The sequence below is a fragment of the Olea europaea genome, unplaced genomic scaffold, assembly GCF_002742605.1.
Source record: "Olea europaea var. sylvestris unplaced genomic scaffold, O_europaea_v1 scaffold723, whole genome shotgun sequence".
Taxonomy (NCBI): Eukaryota; Viridiplantae; Streptophyta; class Magnoliopsida; order Lamiales; family Oleaceae; genus Olea; species Olea europaea.
Window position 1 is genome coordinate 308,863 of NW_019265634.1, and position 13,733 is coordinate 322,595.

Below are 13,733 nucleotides of genomic sequence, written 5' to 3' on the forward strand. Positions count from 1 at the left end.
ATATTCAACAATTGATATGTAAATTCTACTTCAATAATATTTAGACATATGTTAGATGGAAACGTGACTGGAAGTTCCATTAGATAAAATCATTATACAGAGTTCAATTAGAGAATGAAAATGGCTTGTCATCATTCAATTTGATTTAGCATCATAACACATTGTTCTACTGGCAAAAGAGGTTTAAAATGGTGAATCAGGACATTTGAATGAACATTTAGAGCACAAATGCCCACCAGAAATGACTCTAGACACTGTTTCACACATTAAAAAAAGCAGAATTACATAATAAACCCACAGTCTTAAACTGCTTAAAATAGAATAAATTCAAGCTGTAAACTTCTCATAGCCTTCATGTGAGAAATGACTACAAAGATTGGTCAGAACACCTTATAACTCTCAGATGAATTGTTGATGAGAACTTGTTCATCTAGGATTCTCAATGCTTCGAGCCACACCCCAAAACAGAATTTATAATTTCTCAACATTGCGGGTATTGACCTACATCCAGAAAACAAAGATGCTTCCATATGTTAATTAATCAAAGGTAAATCAATCCACCTACATGAATGTTATCACAAATACAGCACCATGATAAGTTGTCAGAAATGAAGATAAAATGACTTACATGAATTTTGTAAAATGAAATTGTAGGGAACTTCGTCATTTGAACCCAAAGGATCTAAAAATAGTTGCATTAACTTAATAATAACGAAATTAGTAAATCCAAGCAAGGTTATGATAAAATAGAAAATACCTTTCAAGTAATTTTGGACAATTTCTCTTATCGTGTGATTGGCCACGAAGTCCACATCCATGACCAACTCTCTTTTTACTCATTGTTGTCTCTTTTGATTTTTTTCATCTTTTCATGCACCTATTTGCTCCTTCATCGGTGAGAGATGCATCATCAACCACAATAGAAGAAATTGAGATAGTTTAGAATGTCTTAATATCAACGATTGGTTTGGAATGTCATTTAGTTCTTCATTATCTTTGTCCCACACTTTACCAATCTTTGCACTTTTGGTCCACCTTTGAAGAATATATTGAGTTGGCAATTGCAATATTTGTTTGACCCTAAAGTACACCAACATATTTCTGCATGGAATTCTTTCACATTCAAGTTGTTGACAACTACAATGTACAATATCTAAAAACTTATTGTGAATAAGTTTTCGAGATCTTGATGTAAAAAATTTATCAACCTTTCAATAATATAAGTCAAACTTGATTCATCTTTACATAATGTATTTTAAATGTAAGCTTGACTTTCAAAAATCTCATCTTGAAAAGTTTAAAAACTTTTCTTGTATAAACCTTCGACATTTGTGCCTCCATTGGCCAGAAGGATTTCAATTTTGGTTTTTCATTAATATCACAATGATTAATCATCAACTCTTGATGTCTTTGATGTCTAAGTGATCTGTTAAAGCATATAATTAAATCCATCAATGAGTTTTCCTTCGAAATGTACCTTTTGAGAAATGAATGAGACTTTCAGCTCTTTGGCTGCTCGACATTCCAGCTGTAAAAATATGCTTAACAAATGCAGGGACCGTCTGGCACGCAATTCATATATTTGATGAAGCCAATTATTATCTATCAATTCAGTCGAGTGCAACATATTTGACTAATTGGTTTCGAACTCTTCAGTAGTCTCTTTTAAATAATATTCTTTATCAAATGGTAGTTGTCCCGATATATTATTGTATTCAGTTTTTCAGGAAACTTATTTTGAATAAGCCATATACAATAGTAATGAAAAGTATTTGGAAGAACTTCAGCAATTGCTCTTGTCAATGCAGGATCCTAACATGTGATGATCATTTGAGGTGCACCTTTAGGCATTGCAGTCAACCAACGATTGAATAACCACAGAAACGACTATATTGTCTCATCACTTAAAAACCCACATCCAAATATTATAGTTTGACAATGATGATTGACTCTAGTCAACGGAGCAAAAATCATCCCATATCTATTTGTGTTATAAGTAGTATCGAAAATAACAACATCACCAAAAAATTTATATGCTCGTCTCGAGCAAGAATCAGGCCAAAAACAACTAATCAATCTTCCTTCATTGTCTCTATCATAATCAAAATAAAAGCCTAGATTTTTTTCCTTCTCTAATGAAAGTAGTTCAATCAACAACCCAGCATCAATTCCCTTCATTTCTTCTCTCAAATCTCTTTCATAATTTCTAATGTCTCTCTCTGAATATCCAATATTTTGAGGACCCCCGAATCCAATCTCCATCAAACTTATTTGTTGACTCGTTGATACATTTTATTTTGAGAATTGTTGTACTAATGCCTTTTTTGCATTTAAAACATGCTGGTGAGATTTTAATAAGTGAACTCTTGTAGGAGTTGTGAGTGCATGATTATAAGATTCCACAAAGCTATTAACAAACCAATTTAGAGATGATTTTGGTCTACCTATAGTTAACTTAGCCTCGCAACCTACCCGAATGACTCCTATATGTCTTTCGCCTGATCGTTCAACCATGTGTTTAAAGCTCTTCAGATATGTATCTGTCTCTCCTTCTTTATAGCAAACAAATTGTTTCAAAAAGACTTCATTCGTGCTTGGCCTCTTCTTACTATTAAACAATCACTAAATCCAACTTCTCTTGCATATGTGACACGACCTGTCCCGAATCACCCTATGGACCCGAAACGTGACGTGCGCCAATGGTAAATGTTGACTAGATGCCAGACCCACCACCAATATTGACTATGAGTTACTACAAAATACGTGACAAAATCCAATGTTTATAAAAACATAGTGCAATGGGCCCGAAATAATTACTTCATATTTTACAAAAATGAATCACGTGGCTCTAACTCTTAAATCACTAGGCTCTTCAAGCTATCAATGATCAATATTACCTGTAAGAATAATTTTAGAAAAATATGAGTTAACAACTCAGTGAGTGGAAGAGTTCAAAAATTATTATACTTTCCCCTTTAAACATTTTTACCAAATATCAATTCATATCGTTTAATATTCACATGATAGACTCATACAATTATAGCCAAAAAGTGAGACATTCTCATAATACTGTAAATATCATCTCATAATCACGATATAGCCATCAGCTGGTATCTATACCATTATCTCATCAACTCACATGTGATCCACCAAAAATGTACCATCTGACCAAAATTTGAAATCCGCCCCTCGGGTCAAGCACTTTCGCCATGGGCCTTTGGCCCCTCCATGAACGAAAGTCAGTTTTAAGACCTCTGGTAATTAATTCCAGAACATGACTAAGGCCCCTCTATGAATTGTACGTACACAGTCAAGACCACTTCGTGTAGGATAGAACACGGTCAAGACCCCTCTGTGAACTATATGTAAGCGGTCAAGACCAATGTCAGGTCAAAACCCCTCTATTTAGGATAGAACATGGCCAAAGTCCCTCTGTGAACTAAAAAAAGTATATAATCATGAGTAGTTTTTTGGCCAATCTCAATATTACATGTCTCACATGTCAAATCACAAATATGCTATAAATAATCTTTAAATTCCAAATGTATCATAATAAAAAAGATTTCCATAATAATCATATAATCGAACACATAATTACACATACTTTAATAATATACTTAATTTATAAATACTTTAAATAAGAACTTGAGGTCTTTTATTTTCAATGTAATCCCATAATCCCAATTAGGGTCACTAATAACATATATACCTTTATATAAGTTATTTTAACACCTAATCCCAAATATTTAATACTTAATTTGGTTTTCACACTAAAAAATACAAGAAAGTCGAAAGATTATCAATATTAGCACTATATTTTCAAAAATATAGATTTGGCACCATTTCTTGTTTATGGAAAACTGCCTCTAAAATATTTGACAAAAACAACACTTTCTAGGTAGAATTCAAAAGTAGCACCAGCGCATTACCTTGCTGGAAAATAGCCTAAAATTTCTTAATTAATAGAGAAATTAAACCTCAAATCATGTAGTTGTATTTCTTCTTTACTTCCAACTTCACAATTCTAATTAATATAGTTAATATGCACATAGTTGTACCAACTTTTAATCTCCTTCCTTTCATCATTTTACTACTTCCCACACTTATATAAAACTATGTATTTAGGTAAGTCCCACTTCAATAATCTCAACCATTGTGTACATACAAAAGCCATAATTAGCTTGCACCATTTCTCTCTTGAATTGGTTCCTTTATTCAACTTTGAATCTTACACCCAATTACTTGCTGAATGTTTTCACCCACAAAGCTCAAACCCAAAAGCTAGTATAAATTTGATTCACATAATTAAAAAGCTTCCAAAAATAGTTATTCACACCAAAACATCAAGAAATTGGACTTATTTCCACTTATTGACCAAAATAAGAATTTTATGTTTGTGTAAAACTTAACCATTTGAGATTTTAGAAGAAATGAGGATCCCAATACTTGAAGAAGTGTATCCTGCCTCCTACAACTAGTCGGCCAGCACCTCCTTTTTTTTCCTTTTATTTTTCTCTCTTCTTCTCTTTTCTCCTTTTTTTCCACCGATTTTTCTCTCTTCTGCTTCCTTTCTCAGCTTCTAGTCCTTTCCAAAACAAGAAAATGGATTACTTATCCTTTAAGTGGATAATTATTGTATAATTACAAGTCAAGTACCAAACTTCACATAAGGCAACATTTAGTCGTTCAATTATAATAATAAAACATTGAATCTCTAAATTTTTATTTAATATTATTTCTGACCCTTTAAGTACGAGTAATTACAAATTAGACCCCATAATATTATTTTACTTAATTTAAGTCCTCGTTCGACTTTGACTTTGATCAATAGAATTTTTGACTTTGACTATAATGACTGAGATGTAACAATCTTACCCTCTTCAAAAAATTTCGTTCTCGAAATTCAACCAGCTAGAATTAAAAATACATAAAGGTATAAAGTACTCATAATGAATGTTTTCTTTAGCAACCTTTAATTAGACACAATTTCAATTTTTTTTCCCATATCTTGCATCTTATTTGGCTTTTTCTAGGTTGAGCTTTCTTTAAATTAACTAGTAATCAGGTAAATATGATATTTACTTACTAAGCCTTTGAAATAGACAATCCATTCTTAAAAGCCAGATAAACCCATTGTAAAATCAATCATTAAACAATTGTACCCAAGTTCTAAATAACATCTCAAAGACATTATATAATATTCTCAACTTTTCATTGTACCAATTCTTAGAAAATTCAATTATTTCCCAATCTAAAGTTGAAGAAACGACTTTTCATGTCCTCCAAATCTTCATTTTATGTCATGATTTAAACTATTCTCTTATCAACATCTTTCTTTATATCAACATCTTTCTTTGTAGTAATTTACTTTATAACTTTCTTTTGCATCATTCATCCCAATAAACAAGTCTTTGGAATATGCCAATATCATGTATAATCTCAGTTATCGTCACTTGCATTTAGTTCTTATATGTCACCTCCATGAAAAATAAATGATTATCCAAGTTTCCTTTAATTAAGAACCATCGTTGTAGCCTCTCTTTGGAACTCGTCTTCATAGTGTTTGACATTCTATTAAAAGAAACTGCACAATGTTATTTAATTACATAACTCCCTACAACTAAGCCAAAGATAGATATTCAAACTCCACAATGTAAATAACAATTTTATCTATATAAAATTTATAAATCTGCCTCAAGAACTGGCTATATCATTTGAAAAGAATCTTGTAACCCTTATAGATCTATCAGTAATGATCTAAATATCATTTGTCTCCATTTTGTGTTCTTGGAACCCCAAATGAAAAATATTGGAGGGTAACTACTTCCATTCTAAATTAACAATATTTTCAAAAATTCAGTTGTTCATGACTTTCTAAAATTCTAGTTATCCCCAACAAAACAATTGAGATAGCTCAATATGGTGTTCTTTTCCTTTAATTCTATATCACCTAATGATAATTTATATACAATTTCCATTTCCACTATTCGAATAAAATATACCTTGAACTCTAATGATTGATAAGTGTTGATATTTCTCGCAATGTGACATAATCTCAATATAACGAATACCAAATCATGTTTTAATCACGTCTCTTCAACAATCTGTAATATAATTCATAATTCATCATTTTACTTCAGAACACGTTCTAAACCTTAACATAATTCATTATCATAAATCAAATCCTCATCAACTTTTGATACAAGAGAAATGTTTCCTCAGAATTTAATCTGATAGCAACACTTTTTACATCCTTAAATCCACACAATTTTGGTGCTATTTCTTTCTATGAAGAAACAATTATAACAATTAATCCATGATAATTCTATACTCTTATTCCATAAAGAGGCCATCAGCCTATCACCAATGCATAAGCTTTCTTGTATATCGCACAAAGACCTTCAATTAAGATTATAACCTAAAGATACCATTCCACAATTGAATAAAATTTACATGATGATCGTCTTAGACTTTAAGCTATCCAACATATCATCATATGTTCCACAATGTGTATATTTCGAGAAGAATGTAATACTTTATTCATGAAATCTAAAAATACAATAAAAAAATAACTCAAAATTGACATCATTAAAACTTCATTGAATTCACCTTAACTTCAAAATTTGGCTTAAAGCTTTCAAATTGTATATAAGATAACATACTAATTCAACAAATGGCCTTGGCAAAACCAATTAACTTAATAACCCAAATACATCATCTCATTATTTCGCTATAGGACAACCATAACATTCATTTACTTGTCATTCACTAGATCATGTTATGATCGTGTAACCTAGCCATTTTTTGTCATATAAAGACCTAAAATATTTAATTATGTCAATTTTTCCTTAACATCACTAAATAATAACCCATATTTATCCTGTGAACCTTTCATACACCAATATATCATCAAGATTTCATACGTTAATTTTCCAAACTCAATAAATTCCAACTCTACCATTCCCTACTCCTTTTTTTTTTTTTTAATTCACATAAACATACCTGAATGCACATATCCATTTAATTCTATTTCTTGAGTAACGAATTATCCCATAATAAGTAATCATGATGAATTATATCCCTTTTATTTGTCGTGGAAACTATATCAAGTAATTCAACATATAAATTGATAATTAAGTAGTTGTACCATCTATCACTTTAAATGCTGATACATAAACAACCTGTAAAATCATTAAAATCTGTCTAACTCTTAATATGTTACATATACCATAATTTCAACCCAACAACTAATAATATTTCCCACCATCGGATCATTGCAACTATCATATTTACATATTAGTCTTTTCTGGATCTGTTAAAAATATTTTTTTGTCATTTTTGGTTCCATACATTCAAGCTTGAGTGCATGTGATTTCTGCCACCACGACATGTAGTCATACACACTAACTATGCATGATATGTCAATGCATGAACTACAAAGACTTTCAAAACTTCATAAATCATGCTCTAATACCACTCGGATACAACCCATCCCGGATCACCCTATGGACCCAAAACGTGACGTGCACCGATAGTAGATGCTGACTAGATAACAGATTCACCACCAAGGCTGACTATGAGTTACTACAAAATATGCGACAAAATCAAATGTTTGTAAAAATGTAGTGCAATTGGCCCAATATAATTACTTCATATTTTACCAAAATGAATATATATCACTCAATATGTCACGTGGCGCTAACTCTTAAATCATAGGCTCTTCAAGCTATCAATGATCAATATTGCCTGTAAGAATAATTTTAGAAAAATATGAGTTGATAGCTCAGTGAGTGGAAGAGTTCAAAAATAATTATACTTTCTTCTTTAAACATTTTTACCAAACATCAATTCATATCATTTAATATTCACATGATAGACTCATACAATTATAGCCAAAAAGTGATATATTCTCATAACACTGTAAATATCATCTCATAATCACGATATAGCCATCAGCTGATATCTATACCATTATCTCATCAACTCACATGTGATCCACCAAAAATGTACCCTTTGACTAAAATTTAAAATCCGCCCCTCGAGCCAAGAACTTTAGCCATGGGCCTTTGGCCCCTCCGTGAACGAAAGTCAGTCTCAAGACCTCTAGTAATCAATTCTAGAACATGACTAAAGCCCCTCTGTGAACTATACGTATACAGTCAAGACCAATATTAGGTTAAGACCCATCCGTCTAGGATAGAACACGGTCAAGACCCCTCTGTGAGCTAAAAAAAGTATATAATGATGGGTACTTTTCTGACTGATCTCAATATTACATATCTCACATGCCAAATCACAAATGTTCTATAAATAATCTTTGAGATTCCACATGTATCATAATAAAAGAGATTTCCACAATAATCATATAATCGAACACATAATTACACATACTTTAATAATATAATTAATTTATAAATACTTTAAAAATATATATATTTTTTCCACTCACCAAGTCATGGTCGATCGGGGTTTCAATCTTCTCGTCACTGCTTCAACTTCAAATATCAAGTATGAGATCCTGCATTCGTCCCAAGAAATCATATCTCATCATTAAGGTGCTTTTAACATATTTCCTACCATTAGAAATAATAATTTACTAATAAGAACTTGAAGTCTTTTATTTTCAATGCAATCCCATAATCCCAATTAGGTTCACTAATAACATATTCACCTTTATATAAGTTATTTTAACACATAATCCCAAATATTTAATACTTAATTTGGTTTTCATACTAAAAAATACAAGAAAGTTGAAAGATTATCAATATTAGCACTATATTTTAAAAAATATAGAAATCTGGCACCATTTCCTGTTTATGGAAAACTGCCTCTAAAATATTTGACAAAAACAACACTTTCTGGGTAGAATTTCAAAAGTAGCACCAGTGCATTACCTTGCTGGAAAATAGCCTAAAATTTCTTAATTAATAGAGAAATTAAACCTCAAAACATGTAGTCGTATTTCTTCTTTACTTCCAACTTCACAATTCCAACTAATATAATTAATATGCACATAGTTGTAACAACTTTATATAATCTCCTTCCTTTCATCATTTTACTACTTCCCACACTTATATAAAACTATGTATTTAGGTAAGTCCCACTTCAATAATCTCAACCATTGTGTACATACAAAAGCCATAATTAGCTTGCACCATTCCTCACTTGTATTGGTTCCTTTATTCAACTTTGTATCTTACACCCAATTACTTGCTGAATGTTTTCACCCACAAAGCTCAAACCCAAAAGTTAGTATAAATTTGATTCACATAATTAAAAAGCTTCCAAAAATAGTTATTCACACCAAAACATCATGAAATTGGACTTATTTCCACTTATTGAACCAAAATAAGAAATTTATGTTTGTGTAAAACTTACCCACTTGAGATTTTAGAACAAATGAGGATCCCAATACTTGAAGAAGTGTATCCCACCTCCTACACATAGTCGCCTGGCACCTCCTTTTTTTTCTTTTTTCTTTTTTTTCTTTCTCTCTTTTTCTCTTTTCTCCTTTTTTTTCCACCGATTTTTCTCTCTTTTGCTTCCTTTCTCAGCTTCTAGTTCTTTCCAAAACAAGAAAATGGATTACTTATCCTTTAAGTGGATAATTATTGTATAATTACAAGTCAAGTACCAAACTTACATAAGGTAACATTTAGTCTTTTAATTATAATAATAAAACATTGAATCTCTAAATTTTTATTTGATATTATTTCTGACCATTTATGTATGAGTAGTTACAAATTAGACCCCATAAAATTATTTACTTAATTTTAGTCCTTGTTCGACCTTGACTTTGACCAATAGAATTTTTTACTTTGACTATAATGAGTGAGATGTAACAATATGTGTTATAAAACTCATATACTCCTTCAATTGTTTCAAACTCATGCCCAACTTTAGGCTTTCGCTCCTCTGCAACTTGGATGTGAATGTTTGAATTGAAGACTCATCGTCTATGAAAATTAAGTTTAACCTATAAAGTAATGACAATTTAAATTACTGTTCATATCTTTAAAACAGTGGATATATAAGAAAATCTTGATTGACACTTTTCAGAAAACATTATTATTAATTTAGATTATCTATCCATTATAATCAGCCGTGCAAACTGTCCAATAAATTAAACATATTAAACTACAGTTTAAATTCAAGCAAATACCTATCATATGCAAAGTTCTGCAATGGCTACATTTTAAACTACAGCCCAATAAATTCTATCGACTTTCAGCAATTTCCAATAAAACTACATTTGAAAATAATTCGTAAAAACCCATGGAAAAGTTTTTCTCTTTCATACACTAATTGATATTTATATAAATATGGTAACAGCTTTTAGGTGGGGGAAAAAAGGAACATTGTACCAATTTTTAATGTACACGCCCAAAATCAAAATCAAAATCAAAATCAAAATCAAAATAATAACGTATCCTTGAAAGATGAGATGAAGACCATCGCAATCCACTATCGTGCAACAAACATTAAATTATTCTGCACTTTTTTTGAAGCCAAATTCCAGAGTAATTTAGGCAAGAGAGGGGGGAGACGAGAGGACGTCGTGAAGAGATGAAAAGCAGAAATTATTCTTCCACTTTTTGGTTACCATATTTATCTATGTTTCCATTTTATGTTGATTTTTTTTTTATTTCATTAATATATTACAATAAATATTTCCATATTCAATGAACTGCCAACTAAGCACGATGCTTAGCATAGGCTAAGCACAGTGCTTAGTAGATTGGTGTTGTGTGTGTGTGTGTGTGTGTGTGTNATGCAGAATAAAAAAATTAAGTTTTAACCTAGACTAACAAGATAAATCAAACCAACATCTGCTGCAAATCTTTACCGTATTCTCGTGTAAATGACAAGAAAGCCAAAAAGGTAAAGGAAATAAGTCAATTTTTGTAACCTGGAGACAGCAGCTAACGTACTGCAACGTGCATATAATAACCTCGTTGAGACCCAATATCATTTCTTTGTCATTTTCCAGTTTAACCCAATTTAACCAAATTGTGATGCCCTAATCTATATTTGGAGGAAATCAACTTCCCTGACCAACAATATTTACCACATTTATTTCTGTTCTCCTTACCTGGCTATCATAGAAAAAAGAGATCGCCAGAGCATATAGGTAAATACCTAGAGTTCCAATGGTACAGGGCATGCATCCCCGAAGAACATTTCACTAAAATTACTAATTCTGCTCTGTTATAGGATAACTTGTTGATGAATAAAATAATGAAATCTTCCGCAAATGTACAAATTGAAAATACACTAATCTAAATGCATGCCACGTGTACACTTGATCCCCAAATAGTCATTATATTAGATAGTTGTTAGCATTTCAATTAAGGGTTGTTTCACAGTAGTAATTAAATTCTATACCCGTCCATTAATAGATTGCCAAAAAGATCCTTTAACACTGGTATGATACATACAATACAGGCTTGCTTTCATACCCCCAATGGACAGGAAAAAACCGTCTACTGTTAATGTTGTAAGAGAACCTTACTTGTTGCAAGAGAACCATAAGTAAGGTTTTCTTGCCATATAAACAGTGAGACGTTCTTATCCCCATTGGAGGCTAGAGATCAATTTCATCATGCAATATACCTTACTTCTTTCCAAAAATGAGATACTCGCAAGTATTTCCAATTCATGAGGCATATAATAGGTCTGACTGATAGAGAGAAATTTTTCGTAGGCATTTGTAAGTATGCTCACCCATGAAGAAGCACACATGCTTCCTCCACAAGTCCACCATTCTACCTCGACAAACCACTAATTTCGGTAGCTATATATTTTTTATTAATTTCAACATATCCTGCCAATTTAGGTCTGTCTGCTACATTTCTCGTTTCTCAATTCCCAAATCCTCGTAGTTTCAAGTTACGAGTGTCCAGCGCTTATTTAGAATATAAATATATTTCACTATGCCTATACATCATAATGCACAAATAGATGCAATAACAAAAGGCAACTTGAAAACAAAGAAAGCCCCCCTCCCCCCTCCCCGGGGGAGAATCTGCACTTCTATTTCAAAACTAATAGGAAGTGTTACCCAAAAACTATAGGACATGCCGCAGGGCTAGCCCTGATATTTTGGGGGTCTTATGCCAACTTCAAATATGGGGCCCCTATATTTTGAGCCTTCTTACAAAAAGTTTTAATATAATTATGAATGATCTAATACAGTCAACTAAGTCCCAGAATTTGAAGAGGATGATACAAAATGTCAAATTTCAACATACAATACAAATAATAAGCGAAGTTTCAGCAAACAAAATTACAATACAATGGCATATGGGTCTTTTCATTTCTTTAATCATTTTCTCACTCAACTCTTTCAAACTGAATGTGCATTTGAGCAATTTATGTACAAAATTGGATAATGCTGATTGCGAGAGATAATATAACAAAATAATGAAAATGACGATCAAATACACTCTAATTTTATATTAATTCATAAGAAGTTAATATACAAATAAGAAGTATAAATACGGATGAAGAATTATTAAATTCAACAAACATCTAAAAAGGATATTATCATGAGATTAAAGCAAAATAATAATAATAACAGCATATATACTATGTAGTATATATTTTGACGATAAGAGAGAAAGAAATAAATATGTAAGGCCGTAACAATGGCAGTGAGGCCATACCAATATATCAAATTGAATCTTCAAAATTTTAATTCAAATGGAGACAATTTATTTTCAAATAATGCTATTTGCAGTCGCTTACTACTGTAGTCACCCTATGTCCATACACATGAAGATTAGTGATTTGATGTGTAAGGCAAAAAAATACCACATTAATGCATCAAATTACTAACTGCCACTTGAATACCACGTAGGTCAACTATGACAGTGAGTGACTGTAAATAACAATACTCTTTATTTCTTGTTGGGTTCAAAAAATTATGATGGGTAGGTGGAATTTGAAGAGACAAATAGACCTTTTTGTTTGGTTAAGAAAAGAAAAGAAGTGTTTGGAAAATAAAGTGTGAAATTAGTCATAGAGAGAAAAAGCCTAGTTTGTGATATATTCATGGGATAAATAAATGTAAGTGATAAGTTTTATGTCATATATATGTTTTTAAAAGAGTTTTCTATTTTCAATTTTTATTAGTTTATTGTGTTTACATGTGATAATTCTATTTTAAAGAATTTTATAAATATGTTTTTCGTTTTTCTTTAACCAATCAATTAACCTTATAAATTTGCGGCCCTTATCAAAGCGGGGCCTTAGGCGATCATCTACTCCAACTATAGTCAGGGCCGCCACTAGGACATGGTCTTGCCGGAGGTAGGAGAAGAAGCCGCCCACAATGTTGATTCATTTGTCACGGGATCCAAGAAATTGAGGTCATCAACGCAAGTAGCTGTTGAGGATAGCCGAAGAGTCAAAGCTACCTGCAATTGGCAACTTTCCTGTGTCTGCTATGCCCAGCTCTTTGAAGACCACGAGCGTTTTTCACCTCCACCTAACTTCCCCCTTAATCCACCGCTTCCGCCATTGATAATATGGCCGAAAAGACGCCATCTCAGGGTTTGAAGGAATTGAAGGAACGTAGTAGTCTCCCGAGATTGAACTATCTCCTAAGCTACACCCGCTCGAATGCCTCTGCAAACCAGTTTGACTTAATAAAGTATAACTTGATTGTCTACCTAGCATTTCCATCGTACAAATATTAACAAATTAGAAAATTTTTAACTCAAAACCCTAGA

At 31.8% G+C, this 13,733-nt stretch overlaps 1 long non-coding RNA gene across 2 annotated transcripts; it reads right to left on the reverse strand.

Moving 5' to 3' along the window:
• Positions 1 to 79: 79 nt before the first annotated feature.
• LOC111390892 lies at positions 80 to 9,624 on the reverse strand. 2 transcript variants are annotated; one of them, XR_002702020.1, is made up of 5 exons: positions 9,379 to 9,624; positions 8,450 to 8,518; positions 758 to 1,562; positions 629 to 682; positions 80 to 501 (listed from the first exon to the last, which is right to left on the reverse strand). It is a non-coding gene; the product is annotated as an uncharacterized LOC111390892 (long non-coding RNA). The 2 variants fall into 2 exon arrangements; XR_002702019.1 differs by lacking the exons at positions 629 to 682; positions 758 to 1,562 and having other exon boundaries at positions 9,379 to 9,559.
• Between the last annotated feature and the right edge of the window lie 4,109 nt (positions 9,625 to 13,733).